The sequence below is a fragment of the Petaurus breviceps genome, unplaced genomic scaffold, assembly GCF_028583685.1.
Source record: "Petaurus breviceps papuanus isolate PSGF00001 unplaced genomic scaffold, PetGlider_PUasm1.0 532, whole genome shotgun sequence".
Taxonomy (NCBI): Eukaryota; Metazoa; Chordata; class Mammalia; order Diprotodontia; family Petauridae; genus Petaurus; species Petaurus breviceps.
The window spans coordinates 140,414-158,426 of NW_027186361.1; the positions used below are offsets into that span (position 1 = coordinate 140,414).

Consider the following 18,013-nt stretch of genomic DNA (forward strand, 5'->3'; position numbering starts at 1 on the left):
CTTGACTGACCCAACTTCTTTCTACACAAGCAACATCAAATATTAGGGAGGTAGGAAATTGAGGGCTGAGAAAATAAAAAGTCAAAATATACATCTGTTTCCTTCCATTCCCAGGCCTCCTGACCTTTGTCCAACACAAGCCACTCAGTAGCTGTGGTGAAATGTGGTGCTATAAAGTAAGGAGATGGAGAGTCTGGGAGAGGAGAAGGGAAATCAGAAGGCATAGAGGAAAAATTCCTTGAAGACAGCAGCAGCTATTTGGTGCATAAGTTTTGGCTAAAATTTGATCTTTAAAGCAATCACTGAGCAGTTGGCAATAGAGGCTACTGGAGGTCTGACCTGGAAGGAAGGGATGGGAAGCTGTGGTGGTGTAAAGGAATGCTACAGACTGGGTGATGTTTTAGTCACTTTGATCCAGATGGCAAAGGGTCAGGGAATCGGAAGATATGATGAACTTAATGGTAGAAACAATGAGAGGTGGAGAAAGTGTCACGGGGAGGATGAGAGAGGGAGGAAAAAACTATCATCTTTTTCTCACCAGGACCTATGGAGAACGATATCTGTTGGATATCAATTTTCCTCTTTCACAGTCAAAAGAAAGGAAAAGAATAAGGCTCAGAGTGCTCAATTCTCCAACTAACCCAAAATGAGAAGAAGCTAAGAAGAAAACTACATGTAGGCTGACTCAGAGGACCAAGTCAAAGTCCATTATAATTGACAGACTGAGGATATACCTTACCCCTCAATCTCTCTGACTACTGAAATGGTATGGAAAGTTACCATCCATACAGTGTAGTTAATTTTCCTCTATAAAATCTTTTGCACTTAATAACTGCTCAGGGTAAAGAAGGCTTTTTAAAGACATCTCCACCCAATCCTTAGGGTGGAGGGCCACCACCACCAGAATTTACTTCACATTCCTAAGGAAGGGGGGTGGGGATTGGAGGAGAGGAGAGTTCCTGTAAACATTTATTTTCCCTGCTTGTATAAAAATAAAGGGAAATCCAGGGTAGTATAGGGAGGGAGGGATAAGCAGTGGGAGGAAGGAGTCATGTTTCAAGATTTTTTTTCAAATTGGCTACAAACCTCCCCTTCCATGAGGTTAAGGTACAGAAAGCATTCTGAGGGCAGGTCCAGATGAGGGGCCAAGAGGACAGTTAAGGCAAATGAAGCTACATAGATAGACACCCTGACATTCTCCCTTGGAGTTCATCAGACAAGTCTAAAGTACATCTATGGGTTGGCACTGAAAGGTGGCATACCTGCCAGCAATGAAACTGGACAGGAAGTGGGCAAAGATGTTGTCAGAGATCATTTCTGTGCTGAGGCCCAGCTGCTTGACTTGGTCATAACAAGATAGCTGCCCCACAGTGACAAGTGCCCCTCGGAATGATGCCATTGTAACCCCAGAAAACAATTTCTTTATACCTTCTTCACAGGTTACACATATGATGCCATCTAATGCATGGAAGTAGTTCCACCTTTGGTACACAGGTAACTTCATGTCATTCTGCATCCTGACATTCACCATATCTGCAGGAGTCCCCACAAAACCAACAAACATCAAAACCTCCAGGAGATCCCAACAACACCTTCTTATAGAAAGGAATGGACCTCTGGTTCCCTGCAGTCATTCGGTCTCGGAATGATTCATAGATGGCAAATTGGGTAAGGGAATAGGTCATCTGCCAGCAGATGGAACACTGATGCCATTGTACAGGGCCAGGATGCCACCTGTCCGAACTATCTTTAATGCAATGGCAGTCATCTTCATCTCCATCTTCTGCTGTGTCTGTAGATGGACCTTGAGCACGTCCAGCAGGTGAGTGCAGCACACGGCCCCAGAGGAGGGCAGCCCCACCAAGTACCAGTGGGACACGTGCTTATTGGACATGGCTGTGCTGCGCAGGGCAGAGCCTCACCAGGCTGCACCGCACTGCTCGGACCAGAGCCAGGATGACCACAAGCTGGCAGAGCAGAACACACAATGCACAGAGACAGGCGCAGTGAGAGAGCCAAAAAGACTGGTTTATGAAGAGCTCACACAGGGCAAGTGTTCACATGGTGGTCAGGAGAAGCAATACAAGGATACTCTCAAGATATCTCGGGGCAGAGCCAAGATGGCAGAGTAAAAGCAGGAACTGGTCTGAGCTCCCACCCCAACCACCTCAAATACCTGTAAAATATTACTCTAAACAAATTTTAGAGCTACAGAACCCACAGAGTGACAGAGAGAAACAAATCTCCCCCTGAAGGCAGCCTGGCAGACCAACAGGAAGGGTCTATCACACCAAGCTGGGAGCCAAGCACAGTCCCACATGAGTTGTTGGACTGGACCAGCAGCCCAGACCAGCCAGAGGCAATTTCAGGATAGTGAATCACCTGCAGCTGTGATGGTTTCCAGACTTCTCAACCCATAAACTCCAAAGAGAAAGTAAAAGGTCAGTGGGGAACTCTGTTGAAACTGGGTGATAAAAGAGTACAGTCTGGCCCCTGCCCTTGGGGCAAGAGGTGGCAGAGGCGGGGCAGCTGCAGTTGCTGCCATGTGGCTGCCTCCAGAGCTCCTGGCCTGCAGATCCAGGTCTAGTGCTCTATTCATTGTGCCACCTAGCCACCCCAGCTAATGACTTTATGAGACATCAAGATATTATAAAACAGATCCAAACAAATGAAAAACTAGAGGGCAATGTGAAATATCTCATTGGAAAAACCACTGACCTGGAAAATAGATCCAGGAGAAATCATTTTAAAATTATTGGACTACCTGAAAGCCATGATCAAAAAAAGAGCCTAGAAATCATCCTTCAAGAAATTCTCAAAGAAAATTGCCCTGATATTCTGGAACCAGAGGACAAAATAAAAATTGAAAGAATTCACCAATCACCTCTTGAAAAAGATCCCAAAAAGAAAACTCCTAGGGGGTGGCTAGGTGGCACAATGAGTAAAAGCGCTGGCCCCAGAATTAGGAGGACCTGAGTTTGGTTCCAGCCTCAGACACTTATCACACACACACACACACACACACACACACACACACACACACAAACACTAGCCATGTAACCTTGGGCAAGTTACTTAACCCCAATTGCCCTCCAAAAAGAAAAAAAAACCTCCTAGGAATATCAGCCAGATTCCCGAGTCCCCAGGTCAAAGAGAAAATATTACAAGCTTTCAGGAAGAAACAATTTGAGTATTGTGGAAACACAATCAGGATAACACCAGATCTGGCAGCTTCTACACTAAGGGATCAAAGGGCTTGGAATATGATATTCTGGAGGTCAAAGGAGTTAGGATTAAAACCAAGAATCACCTACCCAGTCAAACTGAGTATAATACTTCAGGGGAAAATATGGTCATTCAATGAAATAGAGGACTTTCAAGTATTCTTGATGAAAAAACCAGAGCTGAACAGAAAATTTGACTTTCAAATACAAGAAGCAAGAGAAGCATAAGAAGGTTAACAGGAAAAAGAAATCATAAGGAACTTATTAAAGTTGAACTATTTACATTCCTACATGGAAAAACTATAATTTTAACTCATAAGGCTTTTCTCAGTATGAGGATAGTTGAAAGTAATATATGTATATATACGTATACATACATTTATATGTATGGATAGGAGGGTGCAAGTGTGTATAAATACATATGTGAGTGTGTGTATATGTGTGCACATGTATATGTAGACAAAGGGCACAGGATCAGTTGAATAGGAAGGGATGATATCTAAAATATAAAATTAAGAGGTGAGAGAGGAATATAATGAGAGAAGGAGAAAGGGAGAAGCAGAATGGGGTAAATTATCTCATATAAAAGAGGCAAGAGAAAACTGTTAAAATGGAGGGGAAGGGCAGGAAAGTGAAAGGGAATGGGACAACCTTACTCTCATTGAATTTGGCTTCAGGGGAGAATAACATACACACTCATCTGTGTATCTTACCCTACAGAAAAGTAGGGGGGAAGGGGATAAGAGAGGGGATGACAGAAGGGAGGGCAGACTGGGGGAGAGGGTAGTTAGAAGCAAACACTTTTGAAAAGGGACAGGGTCAAAGGAGAAAACAGAATAAGTGAGGGGCAGGATAGGATGGAGGGAAATATAGTTAGTCTTTCACAATATAACTACTAAGGAAACGTATTGCATAACTACACATGTGCAACCTATATTGAATTACTTATCTTCCCAGTGGGGGTGGATGAGGAGGGAAGAAGGGAAAGAATCTGGAAATCAAAGTTTTAAAAACAAATGTTTTTTAAAAAACTGTTTTCTACATGCAACTGGGAAATAAGATATACAGGCACGGGGGTATAGAAATCCACCTTGCTCTACTAGAAAGTTAGAGGGGAGATGGGGGAGGATATAAGAGAGAGCAGATTGGGGGAAGGGGTATTCAGTAGGCTTGCTATCTTGGGTGGGGGATAGGGGAAAAACAGGAAGAAAATTCATAACTCAAAATCTTGTGGAAACGAATGTTTAAAACTAAAAATAAATTAAAAATAAATAAATAAAATAATTCACTGACAAAAAAAGGTGTCTCTTAAGAACTTTGGAATTGTGGTATGACCTGGGAGACACTGGCACAGGACCTCTCAGCATGGCATGCCCACATCAGAGAAGGGGCTGTGCTCTGTGAGCAAAGCAGATTGAAATAGCTCAAAGTAAATGCTGGATGAGCAAATTTAGAGAATCCACCCCCAAAAGTTCACACGGACTATTTGTGCCTGACCTGTGGTAGAGCATTTGGAGCCCATATTGGTCTGATCAGCCACAGTTGAACACATTGAAACTTGACTTAACACAGTGATGTCATTTTGGTCCTCTTGGAGAATAAAGGACAACACCCAACCAACCAACTGACAGGCTGCCAACCTAGCTATACCCACCCTGCAACTCTCTGTTGGCCTTCTGGGCAAACTCCATCAATTACCTCCAGTCTCCTAGGTATTTGCTTTTGGACCTTTCCAGTCTTCAATGTTACTGTGGACTCCGTGGGAAGGAGAAAAACACCTCCCACCTCTATTGGTCTTGCTTGCCATCACCAACCTCTTTTCTAATTTGAGTTTTTCAGGGCAAGGCCAGAACCCAGAAAAAATGGCAACCATAACAGCAAATGACCACAAGATGGCAATATTTACTTTGTGTAAAAGTGTGTGTGTGTGTGTGTGTGTGTGTATGTATATAGTTTGGGGTTGGGTTTTTTTTTTCCTTAAAGGAGGCCAACCTCTTTTATTCATTCAAAGAGGATGGGCCAGGCATTGACCAGAGGACAAAAGATATGTAGACAGTGGTGCTTACCTTCAAATTAATTACAATCTCTTTAGAAAAATAAGCCCAACACATACATGAAAGTAAATGACAAGGAACTAAATATGATTATGTGCCAAAAGAATCGTTTGGTATTCTACCATTAAATCATAAACAAGAAAGTGTATGGAAGAAGTTAGAAAACCAACCTTGGAGCCAGGAAGAGCTGGAGTCAAGTTCCACCTCTGACCCATGTACTAGCTGTGTGATCCTGGACAAGTTACTTCCCTCAGTACCCCACAAAACTCTCCAAGACTGCTGCAAAGGTGTGCAAATTAACTGGAATAAAGTAAAATTATTTGATTTAGTGACTTACAATAACCTTGCATTCTTTTATATCTTTAAAAATAAAAATATAAAATATGACCTCATTTGGTTTCAATCATGATTTGGCATTGAAGTCACAATTTTGACACATATTCTTTAATTCTTCACCATGAAAATACACTTCTACCATATTGGAAATTAAGCATATCTTTGATAAACAGTCTATTTTTTCCAAACCTAGCCTTGATTACAGGCCATAAGTCTTCTTTGTTTGCTTGGTGTGGTTTTTGTTTTTTGTTTTTTAATTTTTATTTTCATGAACAATTACTTATCTTATTTCCCTCTCACTTCTCCTTCCCCTCCCCCAAAAAGAAAGAAAAACAAACCCTTTTAACAAATATGCACAATCAAGTAAAAATTCCTGTACTGACCATCCAAAAACATATGTTTCAATCTGCATTCTGAGTCCATCAGAGCTGTATAAGGACCTAGGTAGTAAGCTTCTTTATCAGTACTCTGGAATTGTGACTGGTCATTACATTGATCCAAGTTCTTAAGTCTTTCCAAGTTGTTATTTGATAAATTGTTCTCCTGGTTTTACTCACTTTACCCACAGGGTTCCTCCCAGTTTCCTCTGAAAGTATTTCATTTTTTTTACAGTGCAATTATACACTATTACATTCATATACCATAATTTGTTCAGCCCTTCTCCAGTTGATGGCTTCCCCCCTTAGCTTCTACTACAAAAATTGCTGCTATAAATTTTTTTTTTACATATGGGTCCTTTCCTTCTTTCTTTGATCTCTTTGGGACATAGGCCAAATAGTAGCATTTTTGAGTTAAGAGGTAGGCACAATTTAGTAACTTTGGGGGCATAGTTACAAATTGCTTTCCAGTTCAAAGGAAATGTTAAAAAAAAGAAACCTGTTTTTTACATTTTGGTCCAAATTGTTTGGACCAGTTCACAGCTCTAACAATAGCACATTAATATGTCTGTTTTCCCCTCCAACACGTGTCAATTTCCTTTTTCATCATCTTTGTCAATTTGATGGGCATGAGGTAGAACCTCAGAGTTGCTTTAATTTGCATTTCTCTAACTATTGATTTTTTTTTGAGTCAAAGTTGTAAAAGTTTATTGTACACTTTGCAGCAGGCAAGGGTCATAGGGGATCTGCAACCTCAAAGGGGTAGAATTAAGATTTTTATAGGGTAATCCATAGTAGAACCTGTGCCAGTTATGCTAACTAGGTGATTAAGGGTGGGATTAGGGAGGAGTTAAGGTGGGGCCAGTGTTTAAAGGAACAAGCATTTTTAATGTAACTGCACAGGCATATTGCCCATGATTCACTGGGAAAAAGCCCAAGGGCGGGGCTACCTGGAGGTGTGGTTTTAGGCTTGAAATGTCACTAAGTCAGCTAGCAGTCAAGGGCTGACTGAGAAGTGCCCAGTCTGCCACCCATCAGTGTCATGTTTGACAAGATTGATGTCTGGAAACCAAGGCTAACTGAGACTCAATAAGCTAAGGAGTTAACCCAGAGATAGGGTCCTGAAGGATTCATTGAGGCAGCCAAGGAGTCAGCCTAGAGATAGGGTACCAAAGGATTCATGGGGGCAGTGGGACACTATACAAGGGGGAGATAATAGTTGCCTAAGCTGGAATGTTTATAGATACTTTTGTGAAGTATTCATAGGAATAGCTTGTCACTGTTCCAAGTTGAGATAAACAATTCATGAGTTGTTGCTGGGCAGAGTTAATGCTCTGAAGCTGGGGGGGGGGGGGGGGCGGGGCGGGGGTATGATTTTACAAACTGGTTTTACAAATTGGTATTACAAACTGATGTTACAAATATAGATCCCAAGCACACCATCATTATGACTGATAGCTACCCAGCTCCTAGGTCAGTGGGTGTGAATACTTAAAACCTGAACTCTTTCCCCCAAACCTTCTTATCAGAAGATATTATATTTAGAGCTGGAAAGGACCTCAGAAGTTATCTGTTCCAACCCTCTCATTTTATAGATGAGCAATTGAGGCCCAGAGAGCTTATATAATATAAAAATTCACAAATAGCAAGTTACAGAACTAGGATTCCAACTTAGGTCATATGAATCCAAATCCTGCAGTTTCCTTCTGTATGTTGCCTAATGTTGCCGGCCACTTTCCCTTTCCTTCTCCATCACTGAGCAAAGGAGAAGGGGGAACATCCTTTCTTAGGAATCAGGAAACTTCATTTATCTGAAACTAATAGTACTATCTTAGACCTTATCTATTCTACTTGGTTCACTGAACTATGTAAGGATAGCAACAAGATCTCAGTATCCATAGCCATCAGGCATCCAGAACACCTGGATGTCAGACCATCAATATAGGCCCAGGATTTCTGACATCAGGACCAATCAGGAAAGAAGTTCACAATCCCTTTACATAGTTCTTTCTGTCCCTAGGTCATTCCCAAGACCTTGGTATGAGTCAAAGGAACTGTTGCTTAACATAAACTCAATTAGGAATTGGATCATTAAGTATTTACTATTCCAGGCACTCAATCTGACCTCCCTGCTAGCTCAATTGCCTTTTTTTAAATGCTTTATTAACTTCTCATTTACATCATTCGTTTCTGCCAGATTTTGAGTTACAAATTTTCTCCCCATTTTTCCCCTACCCACTGCCCCAAAATAGCAGTCCCACAGGATATCCCCACCTCCAATCAGCTCTCTCCCATATTTTCTCCCATACCCCTTTCTACTTTTCCAGTGGATCTCTATGCCTCAGTGCCTGTATATCTTATGTCCCAATTACATGTAAGATGGTAATAATAATAGTATATATATATATATATATATATATATATTTATATATGTAAACATATATAAATATATATATATATATATACATATATATGTATCAGCAATGCCATATTCACAATGCCTATGAAGATTACAAATATGCTGATATAATTATCCATCACAAAATACATCAGGCTTGCTATATGGGGGAATAAGCTAGAAAATTTATTAAAATACCAAAAGACTGAGTCCCAAAACCAGAAAGTGAAAGCCATCAGAGTAGTTATGACATTGGCACAGGTAGATAAAGTAGAAAGCACCCACATTCTCAAGCCTTTAAATCAGAACAGGCTACCTCAGGCAAAGGTCCTACTCTCCCCACTCACAGCAACCACCCAGCATACGGGGAGCGCGCTCCCAGCAGCTCTGGACCCTGGCAGTCCTCAGCAGGAGTCCTTAGCAGAAATTCTGGCTAACTGAAAAAAAAGGGCTTTGCGCTGCCGCTGCCTCTGCTGCTGCTGCCAAAGTCGCCACCACCGCCAGCCACAGCAGGAATGCTAGCTTGGCTTCCGCTTCCTCTTGCTCCGCCCCTTCCTGCTATGTCAGCAAGTCCAATGGGGCATGGAAGATCTTTAAATCCCGTAACCCTTACATTCGGCCCCAAGATCTTTCATGTCCCTTACTTGGCAAAAATACAGTAGGAATAACTGGTGTCAACAAAATTTCACAACAATATAACAAGAATAGCACACAATAAACACAGAAAACCATATTTTAGGGTGGGGCTTGAGCACAACCTCCCCATCATTCGCCCCACCCCAAACAAATGGGGCCCCAAAATCTTGTGGTAAGGGGTGAAGATCTCTTCTTCTATGGCTACTTGCTGCTGAAACCGGATGTAGAGCTGTCCCTGTCCTAAGGGGTCCCATTTGAAAGGTCAGTTCTTAATATTCTTGATGCCAGGTCCAAGGGTGACACATCACAGTTGCAGACAGGGGGTGACATCCAGCTTAAGTTATCAGGCATCTACAGATGGAGGGTACCAAGCCTGTGGAAACAAATCTAACAAACAAGGTGAACAAGCAAAAAAAATCAAGAAGAAGCAAAGAAACAATAACCAGACTATTGTAGCCTCACTCACGGTAGAATAAATGACTTAAGGGTAAAATTTTGTAATCATCTTCTCCAGAATAAACAATAGTTACAGTGTTATCCCTCCGATATGCTATAATCTCTGCAGCCTTTGGAACATCATCTGGCTTCCGTTTTACCCATACTTTAGCTCCTGATTTTATTCTATCAGTAGAACCAAATCCTTCAGTTCCTGTAACAGTTATTTTGGAAGGAGGGTCAGTTTTTACAAGTGGCATTGTTTTACAAGGAACAATAATCACTTGAACTATCCTATCATTCTTGTGAATCTGTATGGGCCCTTCACCTAAATTCTGGAATGTTACAACAATTTCTCCTTGATAATTAGAATCTATTACTCCAGCCAATACATGTATTCCTTGAGCTGCTAATCCTGATTTGGGTAAAATCTGTCCAAAGTGATTTTTAGGGATTCTTATGCATATCCCAGTGGAGATTTTTCTTATTTCTTTTCTGTCCAACCAAAAGTCCTCTGAACAATGTAAATCATACCCCACTGAACCAGGTGGTCCTGGGTACAGTGCTGGGACATCTGGCCTCAAGGTCCAATACTCAATATTTGGGATCTTGTGTGTTTGTTGTTTTCCAATTTGCAGATTGGGGGTCATCATTCTGGCTAGAGGTGTACTTCCTCCCAATGGTCTATTATTCAAATTATGCAAAGCCATGAACAAATTATCCTTCCAATGTTGATATGAATTATTGGAACTTAACTTCCTCAACTGTTCTTTCAGTAATCCATTCATTCTTTCAATCAACCCAGATGCTTCTGGATAATATGGAATATGATATATCCATTCTATATTGTTTAGTATACAATACTTCTTCATTTCATTGCCTTTGAAATGTGACCCATTGTCACTTTGAATCTGCATTGGGGTTCCATAATATAGACTTATGAGATCTAGAGTTTTACAAGTGTTTTTCTGGGTTGCATTCTTATAAGGACAAGCTACTAGTACACCTGAATAGGTATCAACACAAGTACATATAAATCTGCATCCTTTATCCAGTGGTAGTGGACCAATATAATCTATTTGCCAGATTTGGGCTGGGACTTTTCCTCTTGCTATCTCTCCAGTTACTACCCGAGGAACAGTTCGCTCCTTTTCCAATTGACATATATGACATTCTTCTGCTATCTGTTTTAACAGTGAATGAGAGATACTAATACCTCGATCTTGTGCCCACTGGTGTGTGGTCTGGACCCCCAAATGGCCTGCTGTTTGGTGGGCCCATTTTGCTAATACCAGATCATCAGATGTTGTCAAAGTAGGGACAATATGTTCAGTAGCAATCTTTGCCAGTCGATCAGCATGAGCATTGTACTCACGTTCTGGTGTGGTGGGGGCCACGTGAACATCTACATGAAAAACAGACAAGTCAGTGACCAAAGACATGTTCCAGATATCTTCCCATAATTCTTTGCCCCAGACTTGTTTGCCATGAATTTCCCAATTTTCATTTTTCCACATGGGCATCCATGTAGCTAACCCATTAGCTACCGCCCATGAATCAGTGAATATATGACACTGTCCTCCTTGTTCTATTTTGATGTCTTGATATACTGCCATAAGTTCAGCATATTGGCTACTTGCACCTATCCCAGTACTTTCCAAAGTCCTTCTAGTACATGGGTTATAGGCCACTGCTTTCCAATGTCTTTTTTGGCCCAAATATTTTGCTGTCCCATCAGTTAACCATGCATGTCTCTTTTGTTCCTCAGTTAATACATCATATCCATCATTCCATTTTACAGTGGACTTTATCAACTGTTGCTTTGGCTCAGGGGGTGTGTCATTCCTCTCAATTTCTATGTTTGCTACCGATTCATGTAGAGCAGAGACTCCGCTTTTGCCTGTTTTCGCTCTATTTTGAATATACCACTTCCATTTGATTATACTAGCCTCTTGGGCATGTCCAATTCTGTGAGAAGCTGGGGTACTCATTACCCAGGTCATAATCGGGATTCCAGGTCTTAATATCACTTCATGGCCCACAGTCAGTTGTTCAGTCTCCACCAAAGCCCAATATGCAGCTAACAACTGCTTTTCAAAAGGTGTATACTGGACTCCAGATGAAGGGAGTTTCCTACACTAAAATCCCAAAGGTACATTTCAGCTTTGTTGTTTTTGCCATAAGCTCCAGTTTGCATAATCATCTTGTACAGTCACTTGCAATTCCACTGGACCATTTTGCATGGGCCACAAATCTAGGGCCAATTGTATGGCAGCCTTGGCTTCTTCAAAAGCTTTACTCTGCTCAAGTCCCCAATCGAATTCATATTTCTTCTGTGTGACTCTATATAAAGGTTTCAAAATCTGTCCCAAATGTGGAATGTGGTGCCTCCAGTATCCAAACAATCCTATGAACTTTTGGGCCTCCTTCTTATTGGTAGGGGTAGGAAAATCCTGAATCTTTTGTTGGGCTTGAGGAAGAATCTCCCGTAGCCCCTTGTTCCATTGTATACCCAAAAATTTCACATTTTGAGCTGGTCCTTGTACCTTTGCAGGGTTAATTTCCCACCCTTTACTTTTTATATGCTCAATTAGAAGGGTCAAACTCCTTTCCACTTCTTTTGCACTTTTCCCTGTATCATGATATTATCAATGTAGTGGGTAAGCTGTACACCAGGTAGCTTTAATTCATCCAACTGTTCAGCCACAATCCTGTGAGAAATAGTGGGGCTATGTATGTACCCTTGTGGCAAGCGGGTGAAAGTATATTGTCTACCCTGCCAAGTGAAAGCGAATTGGTCCCATTGTTTAGGGTCTATTGGGATGGTGAAGAAGGCATTTGCCAAGTCAATAACTGCATACCAAGTCCCATCATATTTCTGGATCCTTTCTATTAAGGTGATGGTATCTGGAACAGCAGCATACAAAGAAGGAGTCACCTTATTCAACTGTCTATAATCCACAGTCATTCTCCATGTCCCATCTGATTTTCTTACTGGCCAGACAGGATTATTCCATCTTGTGGTTGTAGGGACTAACACTCCTGCTTTAACATATTCCTTTATAGTAGTGGTAATTTCATCTTGCCCATCTGGCACACGATACTGTTTTAAAGTAATTACTTCAGAAGGTTCAGGTAAAGTGATTGGGTCCATTTTTAGTTTTCCCACTAAAACTGTATTAATTCCTATCTTCCTCATAGCAAATTGGTATCTCCCTTCAGGTAAATTCAGAGTCATGCCTCTCAATACATCTATTCCAATGATGTATTCAGGAATGGGTACAACAACCACAGTATATTCTTTCTTAGGTAACTGCCCAATTTTCATTGTTATTTTAACTTGTCTGGCTGATATTGCAGCGCCTCCTAGACCTGTGATGGTAATAGGAGTTCCATGTTTAAACTTATCAGGGTTTCCATAGATAAGTGTGGCCTCAGCCCCAGTATCAAGCAGTGCCCTAGTCACAGTAGTTGATCCATTCTTCCAATATATTGTTAAACCAATATGGGGTCTGCAATCTCTTCTGCATATTTCTTTTATCTGGGCTGGGGCTTGGCCTATCTCCTATTCCCCCTGAAGGTGGGGCAAACTTGGATACAAAGATTCAGATTCAGAAATACCTGCAGGGGTGGTTCCTGCTTCCCTGTTCATTCTAATGCTAAGTACCTTTTCTTGGTACAGCTTATGCAGCTCTTCAGTTGGAATACCATCTATTCTTCTAAAGTCCACCCCTGCTCTTAATAGAGCAGTAAACAGTTCCCTTCTTGTTGGTCTATTTTGTCTCTGAATTCTCTGGCTGTTTACTGTTTTCTTTCGAGGCAATTTGTCTTTTTCCCATTCCCCTAAATCGCTTAATTGTGAAATCTTATCCAGCACCTCTGAAAGAGGGTGCCCTATTTCTCCAATTAATAGAGTCAGAATTAGATGCTTATGTGCAGGAGGAGCCGTCTTCACTATGATAGTTCTATGAGGAACTCCTAGGGGGGTATCATAATATGCATTTGCATCTCCAATCAGGATAGCAGTTTTCATTACCTCCTCTTTTAGTTTTCTCATACAGTCTCTAAGTGAGTACCAGGGTCTGTCTCCCCCAGGCCACATAGATTCAGTAGGATATTGCTTTTTTCATCCCTCTGCAGCTAAGGCTAGCAGATTAGTTTTGTTGTTACTTCCTTGCATATGGTGATCCCTAAAAGCTTGGTGTACAAAAGGATTCTGACTGATACTTATGAATTTTAAACAGTCCTCATTGTCCAGTGTTATTCCTCCAGCGCCTTCATCAGTGATTCTTACTATCCAAGACACTAAAGACTCCCCCATTCTTTGGGCGAATCTACTCAATATATCAGTGATCTCCTGTTGAGTGAAATCCTCAATTATCTCCCTGGACTCTGTTTTGCCCCAGTGGTTCTCCTGTCTTCTTCTTCGTATGGGGAGAGCTTTTACATTAGAAGACTCCTCATCTAACCTTGCTCCATTCTCCTCACACACATTCTCCTGGAAGCTGTCAGGGCAACTCTGCCCAGCCTGTACAAAAGCTGCATGCACATTCCTTCTGCTAGTTTTTCGCTTCCTTTTAGCTACATGAACAGTAGCTTGCTCCTGGACCACATGAGTCCCTCCAGTTTGCTCTTCTGAATGCTGTGACACAGAAGAATCCTCAGGCAAACCAGCTGACTCCCTAGCCATCCAAGCTCTTTCCTCCAGCAGCTTATCCCTACTTTTACACTTAAGGCGATAACTTGTTAGCAGCACCCAGCCTCTCCTGCACACTCCTGCCAGTTCTTTGCCTGGTTCTATGGGTATTCCTTGCAAACATCTTTCCAAATCTCCAGGTTCTCCCTCTTTTAGCCTTGGTTCCCAGTTTTCACAGGGCCCTGTGCTTTTAGCCCATTCTCTGGCTAGAGAGGAATAAGGCAAATCCTCCCATCCTGGAATAGCCATTTCTCCCTCTAAAGCCCCACTGCTTCCAAATAGATGCCTGACATTTTGTGATCCCATCCTTGTCACCAAATGTATCAGCAATGCCATATTCACAATGCCTATGGAGATTACAAATATGCTGATATAATTATCCATCACAAAATACATCAGGCTTGCCATATGGGGGAATAAACTGGAAAATTTATTAAGATACCAAAAGACTGAGTCCCAAAACCAGAAAGTGAAAGCCATCAGAGTAGTTATGACATTGGCACAGGTAGATAAAGTAGAAAGCACCCACATTCTCAAGCCTTTAAAACAGAACAGGCTACCTCAGGCAAAGGTCCTCCTCTCCCCACTCACAGCAACCACCCAGCATCCCGGAAGTGCGCTCCCAGCAGCTCTGGCCCCTGGCAGTCCTCAGCAGGAGTCCTTAGCAGAAATTCTGGCTAACTGAAAAAAAAGGGCTTTGCGCTGCCGCTGCCTCTGCTGCTGCTGCCGCAGTCGCCACCACCGCCAGCCACCGCAGGAACACTAGCTTGGCTTCTGCTTCCTCTTGCTCCGCCCCTTCCTGCTATGTCACCAAGTCCAATGGGGCATGGAAGATCTTTAAATCCCATAACCCTTACAATATATATATTTGAATATTTGATTTTAAAACTTTCAATTCCAGATTCATTCCCTTCCTTCCTTGTCACCCATCCTTACTGGGAAGATACGCATTTCAGTATAGGTTGTACATGTGTGGCTAATGAAAAACAATAACATAGTAGATATATTGTAAAAGAATGACTATATTTCCCCCCTTCCTATCCAACCTCCCATTTGTTCTATTCTCTACTTTGATCCCATCCCTTTTCAAAAGTGGGTGCTTCCAACTTCCCTTCCCCCACAGCCTACCCTCCCTTCTATCATCCCCCCTCTCATCCCCTTCCACTCCTATTCTCCTGGAGGGTGAGATACCCTATTTAGTGTGTATTTCACTCCCTCCTCAAGCCAAATTCAATGGGAATAAGGTTGACCCATTCCCTTTTGCCTTCCTATTCTTCCCCTCCATTGTAACCATTTTCCCTTGCCTTTTCTGTATGAGATAGTTTACCCCAATCTGTCTCTCCCCATCTCCTCTCATTATATTCCTCTCACCTCTTAATTTCACCTTTTAAGTATCATCCCTTCCTGTTAAATTGGTCCTGTGCCCTCTATCTATATATACCTGTAAACATATATACACACATTCACATATGTATTCATATGCCCATATACCCTCATATATAGACAAATATATATATATTTCTAATCCCTTCAACTACTGAGAAAAGTTTCATAAGTTCCAATTATTGTTTTTCCATGTAGGAATGTTAATAGTTCAACTTTGATAAGTTCCTTATGATTTCTTTTCCCTGTTTACCTTCTCATGCTTCTCTTGCTTCTTGTATCTGAATGTCACATTTTCTATTCAACTCTGTTTTTTTCAGCAAGAATGCTTGAAAGTCCTGCATTCCACTGAATGGCCATATTTTCCCCTGAAACATGATACTCAGTTTTGCTGGGTAGGTGACTCTTGGTTTTAATCCCAGCTCCTTTGCCCTCTGGTATATCATATTCCAAGCCCTTCGATCCCTCAGTGTAGAAGCTGCCAGATCCTGGGTTATCCTGATTGTGTTTCCACAATATTCAAATTGTTTCTTCCTGGCTGCTTGTAATATTCTCTCCTTAATCTGGGAATTCCAGAACCTGGCTATAATATTCTCAGGAGTTTTCTTTTGGGGATTTTTTGCAGGAGGTGATCGGTGGATTCTTTCAACCTCTATTTTGCCTTCTGGTACTAAAACATCAGGGCAGTTTTCTTTGAGAACTTCCTGGTGGATGATTTCTAGATTCTTACTTTGGTCATGGCTTTCAGGCAGTCCAATAATTTTTAAATGATCTCTCCTGGATCTATTTTCCAGGTCATTGGATTTTCCCATAAGATATTTCACATTGCCTTCTATTCTTTCATTTGTTTGGATCTGTTTAACAGCATCTTGATTTCTCATAAAGTCACTAGCTTCCACTTGCTCCAATCTAATTCTGAAGCAATGATTCTCCTCATTGAGCCTTTGAGATTCTTTTTCCATCTGGCAAATTCGGCTTTTTAAAGCGTTCTTCTCCTCATTGCCTTTTTGGGCCTCCTTTGCCATTTGAGTCAGTCTTTTTTTTAAGGTATTATTTTCCTCAGTCAGGCTGTTGACTCTCATTTCATAATTTTCTTGCATCATTCTCATTTCTCTTCCCAATTTTTCCTCCACTTCTCTTATCTGCTTCTTAAGGTCCTCTATGGCCTGTAACCAGCTTCTATTTTCCTTTGAAGCTTTTGGTGCAGGAGTTCTGACTTCACTGTTTTCCTACTGTTCCATGCTTTGCTCCTTTTTGTCTCCAAAATAGGAGTGTATTGTTGGAATCTTCTGTCTGCTTTGTTTCCTTTGCCTGCTCATTTTGCCACTCAATTGCTTGACTTATGGGCCTTTTGCCACAGTAAGACTCTGCCACCAGACAGGGGAGCTTTCGTACCAAAAGCTGGGGTTTTCTCAGCTGCCGGAGGTATAAGATGGGTACCCTCTCTGAGGTCTCCACATGCTCTGGCAAGCTGGACACACACCCCAGGACCTCCACCCTAGACTGCAATCCAGATCCAAGCAGGTTAAACAAGAGCGATTACCCCTTAGACTGGTGCTTGGTCCCCCTACGCTCTGCAGGCCAAGAGCTGAAGCCACCATGTGGCACCGGCTGGCTGTGCCAGCGTCTCAGCAGCTTTTTGCCCTGGGGGTAAAAGCCACGCACTCCCACTTACTGGTCCCAAAGTCCAGACTGTACTGACCTCTCACTTTGTCCTTTGTGTCTATGTGATGATAAATCTGGAAATGGCCACAGCTGCTGCTGATCTGGACTCCCTCTGGCCAGGGACTGGGCTAAAGCCGCTGTGTGGTGCTGGGCTCGGCTCCCAGAGCGCTGTGCTGGACTCCTGCCGGCCTGCCAGGCTGTCCTCAGCAGGAGGTTAGCTTCTCTGTGTCTTTTTGTGGGTTCTGCAGCTCCAAAGTTTGTTTAGAGTCCCCTTTTTACATGAATTGGGGAGGGTGGAAGCCAGAGCTGAGGGAAGGTCGTGCTTCTACTCTACCATCTTGGCTCCACCCCCCTAACTATTGATTTTTAACTTTTTTATTACCCCATTTATTTTCAAGGGGGTTGTCAGGTGAGTTTCCAGGCCACTGAAGAAAATTTATCCCCATCCCTTGGATAGATTTCTTTTATTTAATAATATTTTATTGGGGTGGCCAGGTAGCACAGCGAGTAAGAGCACCGGCCCCAGTGTCAGGATCACCTGGGGTCGAATCCGGGCTCAGACACTTAGCACCACACCCAGAAATAACTGGCCATGTAACCTCGAGCAAGTTACTTAACCCCAATTGCTTAAAAAAACAATAATAATTTTTTTTTATTTTTTCCCCAATTACAAGTGAAAACAAATTTTAATATTTGTTGGGGTTTTTTTTTAAGTTTTGAGTTCCAAATTTTATACCTTCTTCCCCTCCTTGAGATAAGAAATCTGATACAGGTTATACATGTTCAATCATCTAAAACATTTCCATATT

The 18,013-nt window shown here is 41.9% G+C and overlaps 1 pseudogene; it reads right to left on the reverse strand.

The window, feature by feature from the left end:
• Positions 1 to 1,102: 1,102 nt before the first annotated feature.
• Positions 1,103 to 1,894, reverse strand: LOC138172423 (mitochondrial dicarboxylate carrier pseudogene; annotated as a pseudogene).
• Positions 1,895 to 18,013: the final 16,119 nt, after the last annotated feature.